The sequence below is a fragment of the Salmo salar genome, chromosome 06, assembly GCF_965601325.2.
Source record: "Salmo salar chromosome 06, fSalSal1, whole genome shotgun sequence".
Classification (NCBI taxonomy): Eukaryota; Metazoa; Chordata; class Actinopteri; order Salmoniformes; family Salmonidae; genus Salmo; species Salmo salar.
The window spans coordinates 77425504-77445534 of NC_138296.1; the positions used below are offsets into that span (position 1 = coordinate 77425504).

General features: G+C 46.8%; 1 protein-coding gene across 3 annotated transcripts in view; it reads right to left on the reverse strand.

Moving 5' to 3' along the window:
* The window catches only part of LOC106608047 (kelch-like protein 29), a 418259-nt gene that overhangs the window by 64114 nt on the left and 334114 nt on the right, over positions 1–20031 (reverse strand). The window lies entirely within an intron of this gene.

The following is a 20031-nucleotide window of genomic DNA, read 5'->3' on the forward strand; positions in this document are numbered from 1 at the left end:
CTCCCCCCCGGACCTCCGCTGTCACTCCCCCCCGGACCTCCGCTGTCACCTCTCCCCCCCGGACCTCCGCTGTCACTCTCCCCCGGACCTCCGCTGTCACTCTCCCCCGGACCTCCGCTGTCACTCTCCCCCGGACCTCCGCTGTCACTCTCCCCCGGACCTCCGCTGTCACTCTCCCCCGGACCTCCGCTGTCACTCTCCCCCGGACCTCCGCTGTCACTCTCCCCCGGACCTCCGCTGTCACTCTCCCCCGGACCTCCGCTGTCACTCTCCCCCGGACCCCTCGCTCCCTTTCCATGGGAAGTTAAGCCCGGGAATTTTGCTTAAATTCATCAAAAAAAGTTACCTTATAACAGTGAACCTTTTTTGTTTGATACACAAGGCAATTCAAGATCTTGTGGCATATTTTGGATAAACTATCCCCAACTCAATGGAATTGCAACCCTCTTAATTGCCACAGACAGTTTCCACCTCGGAATATTCCCCAAAATGTGCAACCCTATCAGATGCACACACATCCCAGCTCAGATGAACACACACAATCCCAGCTCAAATGTAAACACACACAATCCCAGCTCAGATGAACACACACAATCCCAGCTCAAATGTAAACACACACACACAATCCCAGCTCAGATGTAAACACACACACACAATCCCAGCTCAGATGTAAACACACACACACAATCCCAGCTCAGATGTAAACACACACACACAATCCCAGCTCAGATGTAAACACACACACACAAATCCCAGATCAGATGAACACACACACACAAATCCCAGATCAGATGAACACACACACACAAATCCCAGATCAGATGAACACACACACACAAATCCCAGATCAGATGAACACACACACACAAATCCCAGATCAGATGAACACACACACACAAATCCCAGATCAGATGAACACACACACACACACATAACCCAGATCAGATGAACACACACACATAACCCAGATCAGATGAACACACACACACACACACACACACATAACCCAGATCAGATGAACACACACACACAACCCAGATCAGATGAACACACACACACACACATAACCCAGATCAGATGAACACACACACACACACACATAACCCAGATCAGATGAACACACACACACAAATCCCAGATCAGATGAACACACACACACAAATCCCAGATCAGATGAACACACACACACAAATCCCAGATCAGATGAGCACACACACACACACAAATCCCAGATCAGATGAGCACACACACACACACACATAACCCAGATCAGATGAGCACACACACACACACACATAACCCAGATCAGATGAACACACACACATAACCCAGATCAGATGAACACACACACATAACCCAGATCAGATGAACACACACACACACACACACACACATAACCCAGATCAGATGAACACACACACACACACATAACCCAGATCAGATGAACACACACACACACACATAACCCAGATCAGATGAACACACACACACACACATAACCCAGATCAGATGAACACACACACACATATAACCCAGATCAGATGAACACACACACACATAACCCAGATCAGATGAACACACACACATCCCAGATCAGATGAACACACACACATCCCAGCTCAGATGAACACACACACATCCCAGCTCAGATGTGAACACACACAATCCCAGCTCAGATGTGAACACACACAATCCCAGCTCAGATGTGAACACACACACACACACACAATCCCAGCTCAGATGTGAACACACACACACACACAATCCCAGCTCAGATGTGAACACACACAATCCCAGCTCAGATGTGAACACACACAATCCCAGCTCAGATGTGAACACACACACAATCCCAGCTCAGATGTGAACACACACACAATCCCAGCTCAGATGTAAACACACACACAATCCCAGCTCAGATGTAAACACACACACACACACACACACACACACACACACACAATCCCAGCTCAGATGTAAACACACACACACACAATCCCAGCTCAGATGTAAACACACACACACACACACAATCCCAGCTCAGATGTAAACACACACACACACACACACAATCCCAGCTCAGATGTAAACACACACACACACACACACAATCCCAGCTCAGATGTAACACACACACACAGTCCCAGATCAGATGTAAACACACGCACACAGTCCCAGCTCAGATGAACACACACACACACACACACACACATCCCAGCTCCGATGTAAACACACACACACACACGCATCCCAGCTCAGATGTAAACACACACACACACACGCACAATCCCAGCTCAGATGTAAACACACACACACAGTCCCAGCTCAAATGTAAACACACACACACAGTCCCAGCTCAAATGTAAACACACACACACAGTCCCAGCTCAAATGTAAACACACACACACACAGTCCCAGCTCAAATGTAAACACACACACACACAGTCCGAGCTCAAATGTAAACACACACACACAGTCCCAGCTCAAATGTAAACACACACACACAGTCCCAGCTCAAATGTACACACACACACACCAGCTCAAATGTACACACACACACACACACCCAGCTCAAATGTACACACACACACCAGCTCAAATGTACACACACACACACACACCAGCTCAAATGTACACACCACACACACACCAGCTCAAATGTACACACACACACACACACCAGCTCAAATGTACACACACACACACACACCAGCTCAAATGTACACACACACACACACCAGCTCAAATGTACACCCACACACACACCAGCTCAAATGTACACACACACACACACACCAGCTCAAATGTACACACACACACACACCAGCTCAAATGTACACACACACACACCAGCTCAAATGTACACACACACACACCAGCTCAAATGTACACACACACACACCAGCTCAAATGTACACACACACACACACACACCAGCTCAAATGTACACACACACACACACACCCAGCTCAAATGTACACACACACACACCCCAGCTCAAATGTACACACACACCAGCTCAAATGTACACACACACACACACACCAGCTCAAATGTACACACACACCAGCTCAAATGTACACACACACCCAGCTCAAATGTACACACACACACCCAGCTCAAATGTACACACACACCCCAGCTCAAATGTACACACACACACCAGCTCAAATGTACACACACACCAGCTCAAATGTACACACACACCAGCTCAAATGTACACACACACCAGCTCAAATGTACACACACACACCAGCTCAAATGTACACACACACCAGCTCAAATGTACACACACACACACACACCAGCTCAAATGTACACACACACCACACACACACCAGCTCAAATGTACACACACACACACACCAGCTCAAATGTACACACACACACCAGCTCAAATGTACACACACACACCAGCTCAAATGTACACACACACACACACACACCCAGCTCAAATGTACACACACACACACACACCAGCTCAAATGTACACACACACACACACACACCAGCTCAAATGTACACACACACACACACCAGCTCAAATGTACACACACACACACACACCAGCTCAAATGTACACACACACACACACACCAGCTCAAACGTACACACACACACACACACCAGCTCAAACGTACACACACACACACCAGCTCAAACGTACACACACACACACACACACAGCTCAGACACACACACACACACACACCAGCTCAAATGTACACACACACACACACACCAGCTCAAATGTACACACACACACCAGCTCAAATGTACACACACACACACACACACACCAGCTCAAATGTACACACACACACCACACACACACCCAGCTCAAATGTACACACACACACACACCAGCTCAAACGTACACACACACACACACCAGCTCAAATGTACACACACACACACACCAGCTCAAACGTACACACACACACACACACCAGCTCAAACCTACACACACACACACACACCAGCTCAAACGTACACACACACACACACACCAGCTCAAACGTACACACACACACACCAGCTCAAACGTACACACACACACACACACACCAGCTCAAACGTACACACACACACACACACACCAGCTCAAACGTACACACACACACACACCAGCTCAAATGTACACACACACACACACACCAGCTCAAATGTACACACACACACCACCAGCTCAAATGTACACACACACACCACACCAGCTCAAATGTACACACACACACACACCAGCTCAAATGTACACACACACACACACCAGCTCAAATGTACACACACACACACACCAGCTCAAATGTACACACACACACACCAGCTCAAATGTACACACACACACACACCAGCTCAAATGTACACACACACACACCAGCTCAAATGTACACACACACACACCAGCTCAAATGTACACACACACACCCAGCTCAAATGTACACACACACACCCAGCTCAAATGTACACACACACCAGCTCAAATGTACACACACACCAGCTCAAATGTACACACACACACACCCAGCTCAAATGTACACACACACCAGCTCAAATGTACACACACACCAGCTCAAATGTACACACACACCAGCTCAAATGTACACACACACCAGCTCAAATGTACACACACGCCAGCTCAAATGTACACACACGCCAGCTCAAATGTACACACACGCCAGCTCAAATGTACACACAGCCAGCTCAAATGTACACACGCCAGCTCAAATGTACACACACACACACACGCCAGCTCAAATGTACACACACACGCCAGCTCAAATGTACACACACACACACCAGCTCAAATGTACACACACACACACCAGCTCAAATGTACACACACACACACCAGCTCAAATGTACACACACACACACCAGCTCAAATGTACACACACACACCCAGCTCAAATGTACACACACACACCCAGCTCAAATGTACACACACACACCAGCTCAAATGTACACACACACCAGCTCAAATGTACACACACACCAGCTCAAATGTACACACACACCAGCTCAAATGTACACACACACCAGCTCAAATGTACACACACACCAGCTCAAATGTACACACACGCCAGCTCAAATGTACACACGCCAGCTCAAAAGTACACACGCCAGCTCAAATGTACACACGCCAGCTCAAATGTACACACGCCAGCTCAAATGTACACACACACACACACACACGCCAGCTCAAATGTACACACACACGCCAGCTCAAATGTACACACACACACGCCAGCTCAAATGTACACACACACACACCAGCTCAAATGTACACACACACACACCAGCTCAAATGTACACACACACACACCAGCTCAAATGTACACACACACACACACACGCCAGCTCAAATGTACACACACACCAGCTCAAATGTACACACACACGCCAGCTCAAATGTACACACACACCAGCTCAAATGTACACACACACACACACGCCAGCTCAAATGTACACACACACACACACCAGCTCAAATGTACACACACACACACACCAGCTCAAATGTACACACACACACACGCCAGCTCAAATGTACACACACACACACACGCCAGCTCAAATGTACACACACACGCCAGCTCAAATGTACACACACACACACGCCAGCTCAAATGTACACACACACACACGCCAGCTCAAATGTACACACACACACCGCCAGCTCAAATGTACACACACACACACGCCAGCTCAAATGTACACACACACACAGCCAGCTCAAATGTACACACACACACAGCCAGCTCAAATGTCACACACGCCAGCTCAAATGTACACACGCCAGCTCAAATGTACACACACACACGCCAGCTCAAATGTACACACACACGCCAGCTCAAATGTACACACACACGCCAGCTCAAATGTACACACACACACGCCAGCTCAAATGTACACACACACACGCAAACGCCAGCTCAAATGTACACACACCACGCCAGCTCAAATGTACACACACACACGCCAGCTCAAATGTACACACACACACGCCAGCTCAAATGTACACACACACACCCGCCAGCTCAAATGTACACACACACACCCGCCAGCTCAGATGTGTACACACACACACCCGCCAGCTCAGATGTGTACACACACACACCCGCCAGCTCAGATGTGTACACACACACACCCGCCAGCTCAGATGTGTACACACACACACCCGCCAGCTCAGATGTGTACACACACACACCCGCCAGCTCAGATGTGTACACACACACACCCGCCAGCTCAGATGTGTACACACACACACCCGCCAGCTCAGATGTGTACACACACACCCGCCAGCTCAGATGTGTACACACACACCCGCCAGCTCAGATGTGTACACACACACCCGCCAGCTCAGATGTGTACACACACACACGCCAGCTCAGATGTGTACACACACACACGCCAGCTCAGATGTGTACACACACACACACCAGCTCAGATGTGTACACACACACACACACCAGCTCAGATGTGTACACACACACACCAGCTCAGATGTGTACACACACACACACACACCAGCTCAGATGTGTACACACACACACACACACCAGCTCAGATGTGTACATACACACACACACACACCAGCTCAGAGGTACACACACACCACATTCAATATGCAGCCCATACAGCACTTTGACATGCGAGAGAGCATATATCTCACACTTTCCTCCCTCTACACTCATCTCTCACACACACTCACAGAGGAGCAGAGGCACTCACTAAAAGTACAAAGACAATGCATTCTATAACATACAGAATATTATATTCAGATATGTGTATCTAAAGAAAAGACAGAGCCTGCAAAATTTGTCCGTCACACACACGAACAAAGTCATTCCCCTTGACAGTAGTCGAGGGAAACTATTTTCTGTGTGTCGACTAGCTCTCACCTGATCTGAGACACCAGACAGATTATCTCTGCCTCGGCCGGAACACAGGCCACTTACAACTTTGTGTGTTGGTGTGTCACGCGGTCTTCATATACAAATGATACACGCACGCTCATATATATTCACTGTCCTTCACTTAACAGAGAGAACAGCACACACACACAGCAGAAAGGGATGATGTGTGTGTGTGTTTAGCCTGTGGGGTTGGAGTTCACTAGCACGCTTAGCTTCAGAGCGCTAACACACTCACCCACCCGGACCAACGACCGCTTACTGGGCTCATGGTGTGTGCTTGCACGTGTATTTTTCTCCCCCTCAGGTTAGTGATGTGCATGTGTGATGGAGGCATGGACTCAGGCAGTTCACACGTTGAGCTGTTCTGCTCTCTTGGGGGCATTTTCAGCATGGCTTCACGCAATAACGCAGTATCTAGCTCACCCACCCATATCAGCCATTTTAAAGAAATGTGCCATTTTCCTCATCTATGTAGAGAGAGGACTTATGGCTCTGTGTGTGTTGATCTGGCTATGTAATAATTGCTCTTTGTTGAAGCACGATTTGGTATGTCTGGTGAACACGGGCTGGCACAATTACCATATAACCAACAGTTATGGATAAAGGCTGTCATTACACTAACATAACTGTCAAAATATATATATTTTTATATACACACACACACACACACACACACACACACACACACACACAAAAATGGCAAGAGTGTGCAAAGCTGTCATCAAGGCAAAGGGTGGCTACTATGAAGAATGTCAAATATAAAATAAATGTTGATTTGTTTAACCTGTTTAGGATAGGGGGCAGTATTTTCACGGCCCGGATAAAAAACGTACCCGATTTAATCTGGTTATTACTTCTGCCCAGAAACTAGAATATGCATATAATTATTTTATTTTGATAGAAAAAACCCTAAAGTTTCTAAAACTGTTTGAATGGTGTCTGTGAGTATAACAGAACTCATATGGCAGGCCAAAACCTGAGAAGATTCCATGCAGGAAGTGCCCTCTCTGACCATTTCTTGGCCTTCTATAGCCTCTTTATGGAAAACAGAGGATCTCTGCTGTAACGTGACATTTTCTAAGGCTCCCATAGGCTCTCAGAAGGCGCCAGAACGGGCAATGATGACTCTGCAGTCCCTGGGCGAAAAACAGTAGGGGTTTTGGAAAGTGGTCGTTCTGAGAACAATGACACGGGCGCGCGCGTGCATGTGACGACTCCATTTTCTATTTTCAGTGTTTGAACAAAAACAAGGTCTCCCGGTCGGAATATTATCGCTATGTTACGAGAAAAATCGCATAAAAATTGATTTTAAACAGCAGTTGACATGCTTCGAAGTACGGTAATGGAATATTTTGAATTTTTTTGTCACGATACGCGCCGGCGCGTCACCCTTCGGATAGTGTCTTGAACGCAAGAACTAACGCAGCTATTTGGATATAACTGTGGATTATTTGGAACCAAAACAACATTGGGTGTTGAAGTAGAAGTCCTGGGAGTGCATTCTGACGAAGAACAGCAAAGGTAATCCAATTTTTGTTATAGTAAATCTGAGTTTGGCGAGTGCCAAACTTGGTGGGTGTCAAAATAGCAAGCCATGATGGCCGGGCTATCCACTCAGAATATTGCAAAATGTGCTTTCACCGAAAAGCTATTTTAAAATCGGACACCGGGATTGCATAAAGGAGTTCTGTACCTATAATTCTTAAAATAATTATGTTTTTTGTGAACGTTTATCGTGAGTAATTTAGTAAATTCACCGGAAGTTTGCGGTGGGTATGCTAGTTCTGAACGTCACATGCTAATGTAAAAAGCTGGTTTTTGATATAAATATGAACTTGATTGAACAAAACATGCATGTATTGTATAACATAATGTCCTAGGAGTGTCATCTGATGAAGATCATCAAAGGTTAGTGCTGCATTTAGCTGTGGTTTTGGTTTTTGTGACATTATATGCTAGCTTGAAAAATGGATGTGTGATTATTTCTGGCTGGGTACTCTCCTGACATAATCTAATGTTTTGCCTTCGTTGTAAAGCCTTTTTGAAATCGGGCAATGTGGTTAGATAAAGTTTTTGGATTTCTGAGGTGTTTGTAATTCGCGCCACGCTCTATCATTGGATATTGGCGAGGCGTTCTGCTAGCGGCACATCTAGATGTAAGAGGTTAACACATTTTTGGTTACTACATAATTCCATGTGTGTTATTTCATAGTTTTGACATCTTCACTATTATTCTACAATGTAGAAAATAGTAAAAATAAAGAAAAACCCTAGAATGAGTAGGTGTGTCAACTGTTGACTGGAACGTGTGTGTATATATAATCTCTATCTATCTATAATAACACATCCTAGATCTGAATGAATGAAATAATATTTTCTTTACATAGTTGAATGTGCTGACAACAAAATCACAAAAATAATCAATGGAAATCCAATTTATCAACCCATGGAGGTCTTGATTTGGAGTCACACTCAAAATTAAAGTGGAAAACCACACTACAGGCCGATCCAACTTTGATGTAATGTCCTTAAAACAAGTCAAAATGAGGCTCAGTAGTGTGTGTGGCCTCCACGTGCCTGTATGACCTCCCTACAACGCCTGGGCATGCTCCTGATGACGTGGCGGATGGTCTTCTGAGGGATCTCCACCCAGACCTGGACTAAAGCATCCGCCAACTCCTGGACAGTCTGTGGTGCAACGTGGCGTTGGTGGATGGAGCGAGACATGATGTCCCAGATGTGCTCAATTGGATTCAGGTCTGGGGAACGGGCGGGCCAGTCCATAGCATCAATGCCTTCCTCTTGCAGGAACTGCTGACACACTCCAGCCACATGAGGTCTAGCATTGTCTTGCATTAGGAGGAACCCAGGGCCAACCGCACCAGCATATGGTCTCACAAGGGGTCTGAGGATCTCATCTCGGTACCTAATGGCAGTCAGGCTACCTCTGGCGAGCACATGGAGGGCTGTGCGGCCCCCCAAAGAAATGCCACCCCACACCATGACTGACCCACCGCCAAACCGGTCATGCTGGAGGATGTTCCAGGCAGCAGAACGTTCTCCACGGCGTCTCCAGACTCTGTTACATGTGCTCAGTGTGAACCTGCTTTCATCTGGGAAGAGCACAGGGCGCCAGTGGCGAATTTGCCAATCTTGGTGTTCTCTGGTAAATGCCAAACGTCCTGCACGGCGTTGGGCTGTAAGCACAACCCCCACCTGTGGACGTCGGGCCCTCATACCACCCTCATGGAGTCTGCTCAAACGGTAAGAAACAGACACATTTGTGGCCTGCTGGAGGTCATTTTGCAGGGCTCTGGCAGTGCTCCTCCTGCTCCTCCTTGCACAAAGGCGGAGGTAGCGGTCCTGCTGCTGGGTTGTTGACCTCCCTTGAGGGAACATGCAATTTGCATGCTGACTGCAGGAATGTCCACCAGAGCTGTTGCCAGAGAATTGAATATTCATGTTTCTACCGTAAGCCGCCTCCAACACCATTTTAGAGTATTTGGCAGAACGTCCATCCGGCCTCACAACCGCAGACCATGTGTAACCACGCCAGCCCAGGACCTTCACATCTGGCTTCTTCACCTGCGAGAATGTCTGAGACCAGCCACCCGGACAGCTGGTGAAACTGAGTTTGCACAACTTTAGAATTTATGCACAAACTGTCAGAAACTGTCTCTGGGAAGCTCATCTGCGTGCTCGTCGTCCTCACCAGGGTCTTGACCTGACTGAAGTTAGGCGTCGTAATCAACTTCAGTGGTAAATTCTCCCCTTCACGGATGAATCCTGGTTTCAACTGTCCTGGGCAGATGGCATGTATGGCATCGTGTGGGCGAGCGGTTTGCTGATGTCAACATTGAGAACAGAGTTCTCCATGGTGGCGGTGGGGTTATGGTATGGGCAGGTATAAGCTACAGACAACGAACAATTGCATTTATGGATGGCAATTTGAATGCAGAGATGACGAGATGAGATCCAATGGCCCACTGCTGTGCCATTCATCCACCACAATCACCTCATGCTTCAGCACGATAACGCACGGCCCATGGCGCAAGGATCTGTACACAATTCCTGGAAGCTGAAAAAGTCCCAGTTTTGCCATGGCCTGCATACTCACCAGACCTGGTGACATTCACCAATTCACCAATTAAGAATGTTTGGGATGCTCTGGATCGACAGCATGTTCCAGTCAATACCCAGCAACTTCGCACAACAATTGAAGAGTGGGACAACAGGCCACAATCAACAGCCAAATCAATTCTATACGAAGGAGATGTGTCGCGCTGCATGAGGTAAATGGTGGTCACACCAGATACAGACTGGTTTTCTGATCCACGCCCTTACTTTTTTTATAGGTATCTGTGACCAACATATGCATATCTGTATTCCCAGTCATGTGAAATTCATAGATTAGGGCCTAATGAATTTATTTCAATTGACATATTCTTATATTAACTCTAACTCAGTAAAATCTTTTAAATTGTTGTATGTTGCGTTAATATTTTTGTTCAGATATACATACATACATGCATGTATACATACATACATGCATGTATACATACATACATACATGCATGTATACATACATACATACATGCATGTATACATACATACATACATGCATGTATACATACATACATACATGCATGTATACATACATACATACATGCATGTATACATACATACATACATGCATGTATACATACATACATACATGCATGTATACATACATACATGCATGTATACATACATACATACATGCATACATACATGTATGCATACATGTATGCATGCATACATACATACATGCATGTATACATACATACATGCATGTATACATACATACATGCATGTATACATACATACATACATGTATACATACATACATGCATGTATACATACATACATGCATGTATACATACATACATGCATGTCATACATACATACATGCATGTATACATACATACATGCATGTATACATACATACATGCATGTCATACATACATACATGCATGTATACATACATACATGCATGTATACATACATACATGCATGTATACATACATACATGCATGTATACATACATACATGCATGTATACATACATACATGCATGTATACATACATACATGCATGTATACATACATACATGCATGTATACATACATACATGCATGTATACATACATACATGCATGTCATACATACATACGATGCATGTATACATACATACATGCATGTATACATACATACATGCATGTATACATACATACATGCATGTATACATACATACATGCATGTATACATACATACATGCATGTATACATACATACATGCATGTATACATACATACATGCATGTATACATACATACATGCATGTATCATACATACATACATGCATACATACATACATGCATGCATGCATACATACATGCATGCATACATACATACATACATGCATACATACATACATACATGCATACATACATCAGCATACATGCATACATACATGCATACATACATGCATACATACATACATGCATGCCACATACATACATACGAAGAGTCTTATTCAAGATGGGACAGCTGGGCATCCGTGTAGTTTAGTCTGTTTCTACGGTAACATGGACTCTTAACGCGCTGAAACTGTCTCTGAAACAAGAAACTAGCAAATGAGTCTTTGCTTACCTAGGCAACGACCACAATGCAGCAGCAGCCCATATAGAAATGTAATGATTAGAACAAGCTCGTAACCTCCAACCGTGGCAATTTGACTGGTAAACTCATGGGTACACCCGCAGTGGCGGCCTGGTATGGTGATAAAAATTATTCTATGGTAATGAAGAATGTTCATTCAAATGATGTTGTACTCTTCCTGCTTTGCTGTTATAGGTACACTACGCCATCCTTAACTTTAAAATCGGGACGCCCTACTCATTCTATTTCTATGGCAGCACATGCAGTCAGGACCGAAAGAGAGGATAAAACGTGCATCTTAAAAAAAAAGACAAATGTTACGTTTTATTGCTAGTCGAGCGTTTATTATTACAGAGACCGCAGTCATTTGACTGGCTAAATACAGTCATCCAAAATTCCATGATCCTCACAACCCTAAACACAATACTATATTTATTTTTATTTCACGAGGCAAGTCAGTTAAGAACAAATTCTTAATTACAATGACTGCCAATTGTGGGCCAATTGTGCGCCACCCTATGGGACTCCCAATCACTGCCGATTGCGATACATCCTGGAATTGAACCAAGGTCTGTAGTGACACCACTAGCACTGACACAGTACCTTAAACCGCTGCGCCACTCGGGAGCCCCATACAGAATACATGCAGTTGCTACACAGCAAGGAGTGTGTGTGTTTACACTTATTTTGTGCTCCAATGTTTATATAAAATGCAGTATCATAGAAAGCAGATGGGGTCAATGAGGTTTCTTCAGATCACTGATTTCAATAGAGGTATGATATTCCTTTCTCATGGCTTCTGGAGGGAAACGCTGTAGGAATGCTCAACCGGTGTCGCTTATTCAGCCGACAGAAACTTTCAACCGGTTCTCCCCATTAAGCGAGTCGGAGTCGGAGGCCGAAACTTCTCTGGTCTCTGCTCCTCCCGTTGTGGGGTCTGAGACGCCGACGGCTCCCACCATTAGCTCTGACAAATTGAAAACCCTAGTCATTGGCGACTCCATTACCCGCAGTATTAGACTTAAAACTAATCATCCAGCGATCATACACTGTTTACCAGGGGGCAGGGCTACCGACGTTAAGGCTAATCTAAAGACGGTGCTGGCTAAAGCTAAAACTGGCGAGTGTAGAGAGTATAGAGATATTGTTATCCACGTCGGCACCAACGATGTTAGGATGAAACAGTCAGAGGTCACCAAGCGCAACATAGCTTCAGCGTGTAAATCAGCTAGAAAGATGTGTCGGCATCGATTAATTGTCTCTGGCCCCCTCCCAGTTAGGGGGAGTGATGAGCTCTACAGCAGAGTCTCACAACTCAATCGCTGGTTGAAAACTGTTTTCTGCCCCTCCCAAAAGATAGAATTTGTAGATAATTGGCCCTCTTTCTGGGACTCACCCACAAACAGGACCAAGCCTGGCCTGTTGAGGAGTGACGGACTCCATCCTAGCTGGAGGGGTGCTCTCATCTTATCTACGAACATAGACAGGGCTCTAACTCCTCTAGCTCCACAATGAAATAGGGTGCAGGGCAGGCAGCAGGCTGTTAGCCAGCCTGCCAGCTTAGTGGAGTCTGCCACTAGCACAGTCAGTGTAGTCAGCTCAGCTTCCCCCATTGAGACCGTGTCTGTGCCTCGATCTAGGTTGGGCAAAATTTAAAATGGCGGTGTTCGCTTTAGCAATCTCACTAGTATAAAGACCTCCTCCATTCCTGCCATTATTGAAAGAGATTGTGATACCTCACATCTCAAAATTGGGTTACTTAATGTTAGATCCCTCACTTCCAAGGCAGTTATTTCTGTATCAAGTATAGTACAGTCCACTACAACATGCAAGTGCACACTTCATTTAAGTGCAGCACACTACTCCAGTCCCACTTGAAAACATGCATTCTTTTCATTTGCTTTGGAAACATAACTACTCTTTCCATTTCTTCTCTATACAAGATGAAACACTTGAAAGACCTTCACTAAGAGAAAGATACTCTATAGAAGTATTACCATAAAATCAAATAACTTTCAATTTATTTGAAATAGTTACAAATTTGTGGGTTCTGAAATGGCAAACGTCAGATGTCCATTGTTATTTTTTGAAGTGTGAACTCATGTCTTTTTCCATAGTGAAGTGAACGACAGGCTCTTTTTATCTACTAAATCCACCATTAAATGTCCTTTTAAACATATTAGGATGCCCACCCCTATTGCTTTTGCGCCCTCTCTCCCCCTCCTCCTCAAAGAGCCAATTAATCACCTTCCTTTGTCAGCCTGTTCTACCAGGTGAGATAGCATCCCCATGAAATATGTTCTATTAGAGCATAATAGAGGGGCTATTCAGGCCCATACACGAAGGGCCTATAGAGGTCTTGGCAGGAAGAGGGGGGGGGGTAGTAGGTATAATTGGTAGCGTGTGTATTTGGTTTGTACCACAATGCCTCTGTGGGTAACAGTGAGGACTGGTCTCACACTGTCAACAGCTTCACTGAGGGCGTTTTCACACACAGTTCGGAGCTATAGTTCCAATTAGAGTTTGATTATTTGTTACATTGTCATTTCTCATTTGGTCCGGTTGGTTCCACATTGCCAAATGTCAACAAACTAAAAGCTGCGTACTCATGCAAGTAATTTGTTTATTGGAGAAAAATGCTCATGTTAAATCCACCTATGATTATCAAGAAGCATAACTTGTGTCCCAAACGTCACATTACTTTCACTTTGGTCTTCCAACATGCATGAGGAAACCGCGCAATATCTGCTCTAACTGTCATGTGAATAGGCTATGTTCAGTAGCCTATATCCCTGGAACTGCCCGTCTCCCCTAATCTGCATCGGATGAGCTCAAATGCAATGCTGCTACTCAAATGATGTTTCAGAGATATTAAGTTATGGTAGTGTGCATTTCATCAAATGCTTGCAGTCAAACAACCAATACTACTGCGCACATCTGGTTATTTTCCTGTGTTTGGTCCAGACTGCCCTCTCACCCTGCAGCGAACCACTCCTCTGTATGAATGGAATCGGACCGAGACCATGGTGCGTTTAGTGTGCTCCCGAATGCGGATAGTGTTTACATCAGTCCAAACAAACCGAAAGGGGGAAATTGGGACGGAAAATCACCAGAGTTCGGAGAAAGAAAACGCTCCAAACCAATTTGGTATGAAAGCATCCTGGGCTAAGGGAACACCGTTCTCCTATCCACCGTTTATGTAAGGCGGGGAATGAATAGGACAATGTTTAAACAGTGTATTTTAGCCACTAACACCATACTAGCAGCTCAGACCCATTGTCCATGTAATGTAATGATAGGGTCCACAGATTTTATTTGTCCCACCAAGTTTTCTGAGCAAAAGCAAAAGAAATCTAATAATTAGAGAAATTGGGGCATGTTCATTGTTGGACACCACGAAATCAGCTCCAAGTGATTTTAATTGAAGAAATCTGTTCAAGTATTCACACATAATAGAGACATGATCATCCACAAATGGAAGGTTTAAAATGATTATGTTTGGTTAAACATATCTGTTTGGGCTTCTTGCTGTCAATTTGCAGTCTACAAATGATTTGTAATTATGTTCCTGCACCCCCAACCATCCGCTTAAGGAAAAAGAAACCATTCCTCGGCTAAATCTAGTTGATGATCCCTGGTCTAGGTATTACAGCAGTGGGTTTAGCATGAAAGAGACTATTTAGCTGGGCGCTATGATCAGTAGAAGAAGAATATGTTTCAGATTCACAGCCTCCCGAACTCATGTAAACTCTTTTCCTTTCTGTGTGTTTTTCTATTATGCGTCTTCCACAAATCCATAATTAACACCATCTCCATGTGTCTCCAAGTGATGTCCAGCCCCAGTCTTTACTCTAGTGGATATTTGAGACAACATAAAAAAATAAGTGACATTTATTCAGTCACCGCCAACGTGCCAGTGCTCTGTTATGCACGCGCACACATAGCCCCCAGCCGTTACATTCCTCCCACCTTCCAACCTTCTCAGAGTGTGTAAGCCCTGTGACAATCGGTCCTGACGTGCCATTAAAACATTTCACAGGTTCAGGGGGAGCGATTTCCACTGCTCTCCTTTTCCAAATGGCAGGACGGAGAGAGGTGTGGAGGGAGGGAGGTGAAAAGGAGCTTGTGGTGAGCAGAGCGTGTCAACTCAACCACTCGCTCTCTAGACCAGGGTCAAGTTCTCTTGTGAAAAAAATATCCCCTCCACCCCCCACTCCCTTGTTCTCCCCTCCATCCCCCACTCCCCCTTTCCCTCACTCTCCTCTCCATACCCCAATCCACCTTTCCCTCGCTCTCCTCTCCATCCCCCTTTCCCTCGCTCTCCTCTCCATCCCCCTTTCCCTCGTTCTCCTCCCCATCCTTTCCCTCATTCTCCTCTCCCTCCTTTCCCTCATTCTCCTCCCCATCCTTTCTCTCATTCTCCTCCCCATCCTTTCCCTCATTCTCCTCCCCATCCCTTCCCTCATTCTCCTCTCCATCCCCCACTACCTCATTCTCCTCTCCATCCTTTCCCTCATTCTCCTCTCCATCCTTTCCCTCATTCTCCTCTCCATCCCCCACTCCTTCATTCTCCTCCCCATCCTTTCCCTCATTCTCCACCCCATCCTCCTCTCCATCCTTTCCCTCATTCTCCCCTCATCCTCCTCTCCATCCTTTCCCTCATTCTCCTCCCCATCCTTTCCCTCATTCTCCCCTCCATCCTCCTCTCCATCCTTTCCCTCATTCTCCCCTCATCCTCCTCTCCATCCTTTCCCTCATTCTCCTCCCCATCCTTTCCCTCATTCTCCTCCCCATCCTTTCTCTCACTCCCCATCCTTTCCCTCATTCTCCTCTCCATCCTTTCCCTCATTCTCCTCCCCATCCTTTCCCTCATTCTCCTCCCCATCCTTTCCCTCATTCTCCTCTCCATCCCCCACTACCTCATTCTCCTCTCCATCCTTTCCCTCATTCTCCCCTCATCCTCCTCTCCATCCTTTTCCTCATTCTCCTCCCCATCCTTTCCCTCATTCTCCTCCCCATCCTTTCCCTCATTCTCCTCTCCATCCTTTCCCTCATTCTCCTCTCCATCCTTTCCCTCATTCTCCCCTCATTCTCCTCCCCATCCTTTCCCTCACTCCCCATCCTTTCCCTCACTCCCCATCCTTTCCCTCATTCTCCTCCCCATCCTTTCCCTCACTCCCCATCCTTTCCCTCATTCTCCTCCCCATCCTTTCCCTCATTCTCCTCCCCATCCTTTCCCTCATTCTCCTCCCCATCCTTTCCCTCATTCTCCTCCCCATCCTTTCCCTCACTCTCCTCCCCATCCTTTCCCTCACTCCCCATCCTTTCCCTCATTCTCCACCCCATCCTTTCCCTCATTCTCCACCCCATCCTTTCCCTCATTCTCCTCCCCATCCTTTCCCTCATTCTCCTCCCCATCCTTTCCCTCATTCTCCTCCCCATCCTTTCCCTCATTCTCCTCCCCATCCTTTCCCTCATTCTCCTCCCCATCCTTTCCCTCATTCTCCTCTCCATCCTTTCCCTCATTCTCCCCTCATCCTCCTTTCCATCATTCTCCTCCCCATCCATTCCCTCATTCTCCTCCCCATCCTTTCCCCCACTCTCCTCCCCATCCTTTCCCCCATTCTCCACCCCATCCTTTCCCTCATTCTCCTCCCCATCCTTTCCCTCATTCTCCTCCCCATCCTTTCCCTCATTCTCCTCCCCATCCTTTCCCTCATTCTCCTCCCCATCCTTTCCCTCATTCTCCTCCCCATCCTTTCCCTCATTCTCCTCTCCATCCTTTCCCTCATTCTCCCCTCATCCTCCTTTCCATCATTCTCCTCCCCATCCATTCCCTCATTCTCCTCCCCATCCTTTCCCCCACTCTCCTCCCCATCCTTTCCCCCACTCCCCATCCTTTCCCTCATTCTCCTCCCCATCCATTCCCTCATTCTCCTCCCCATCCTTTCCCCCACTCTCCTCCCCATCCTTTCCCCCACTCCCCATCCTTTCCCTCATTCTCCTCTCTATCCTTTCCCTCATTCTCCCCTCATCCTCCTCTCCATCCTTTCCCTCATTCTCCTCCCCATCCTTTCCCTCATTCTCCTCCGCATCCTTTCCCCCACTCTCCTCCCCATCCTTTCCCCCACTCTCCTCCCCATCCATTCCCTCATTCTCGTCTCCATCCCCCACTCCCTCATTCTCCTCTCCATCGCCCACTCCCTCCTTTCCCTCATTCTCCTCTCCACTCCCTCCTTTCCCTCATTCTCCTCTCCCTCCTTTCCCTCATTCTCCTCTCCCTCATTCTCCTCTCCATCCTTTCCCTCATTCTCCTCCCCATCCTTTCCCTCATTCTCCTTTCCATCCCCCACTCCCTACTTTCCCTCATTCTCCTCTCCATCCCCCACTCCCTCCTTTCCCTCATTCTCCTCTCCATCCCCCACTCCCTCCTTTCCCTCATTCTCCTCTCCATCCCCCACTCCCTCCTTTCCCTCATTCTCCTCTCCATCCCCCACTCCCTCCTTTCCCTCATTCTCCTCTCCATCCCCACTCCCTCCTTTCCCTCATTCTCCTCTCCCGCCTCTCCATCCTTTCCCTCATCCTCCTCTCCATCCTTTCACTCATTCTCCTCCACATCCTTCCCCTCCCCATCCTTTCCCTCATTCTCCTCTCCATCCCCCACTCCCTCCTTTCCCTCATTCTCCTCTCCCTCCCCCACTCCCTCCTTTCCCTCATTCTCCTCATTCTCCTTTCCCTCATTCTCCTCTCCCTCATTCTCCCCCTCCTTTCCCTCATTCTCCTCCCCCTCCTTTCCCTCATTCTCCTCCCCCTCCTTTCCCTCATTCTCCTCCCCCTCATTCTCCTCCCCATCCTTTCCCTCATTCTCCTCCCTATCCTTTCCCTCATTCTCCTCCCTATCCTTTCCCTCATTCTCCTCTCCATCCCCCACTCCCTCCTTTCCCTCATTCTCCTCTCCCTCCTTTCCCCCACTCCCTCCTTTCCCTCATTCTCCTCCACCTCCTTTCCCTCATTCTCCTCCCCCTCATTCTCCTCCCCCTCCTTTCCCTCATTCTCCTCCCCCTCCTTTCCCTCATTCTCTCCCTCATTCTCCTCTCCCTCCCCCACTCCCTCCTTTCCCTCATTCTCCTCTCCCTCCTTTCCCTCATTCTCCTCCCCCTCCTTTCCCCCATTCTCCTCTCCATCCTTTCCCTCATTCTCCTCCCCATCCTATCGCTCATTCTCCTCCCCACCCTTTCCCTCATTCTCCTCTCCATCCCCCACTCCCTCCTCTCCCTCATTCTCCTCTCCCTCCTTTCCCTCATTCTCCTCTCCCTCCTTTCCCTCATTCTCCTCTCCCTCCTTTCCCTCATTCTCCTCCCCCTCCTTTCCCTCATTCTCCTCTCCCTCATTCTCCTCTCCATCCTTTCCCTCATTCT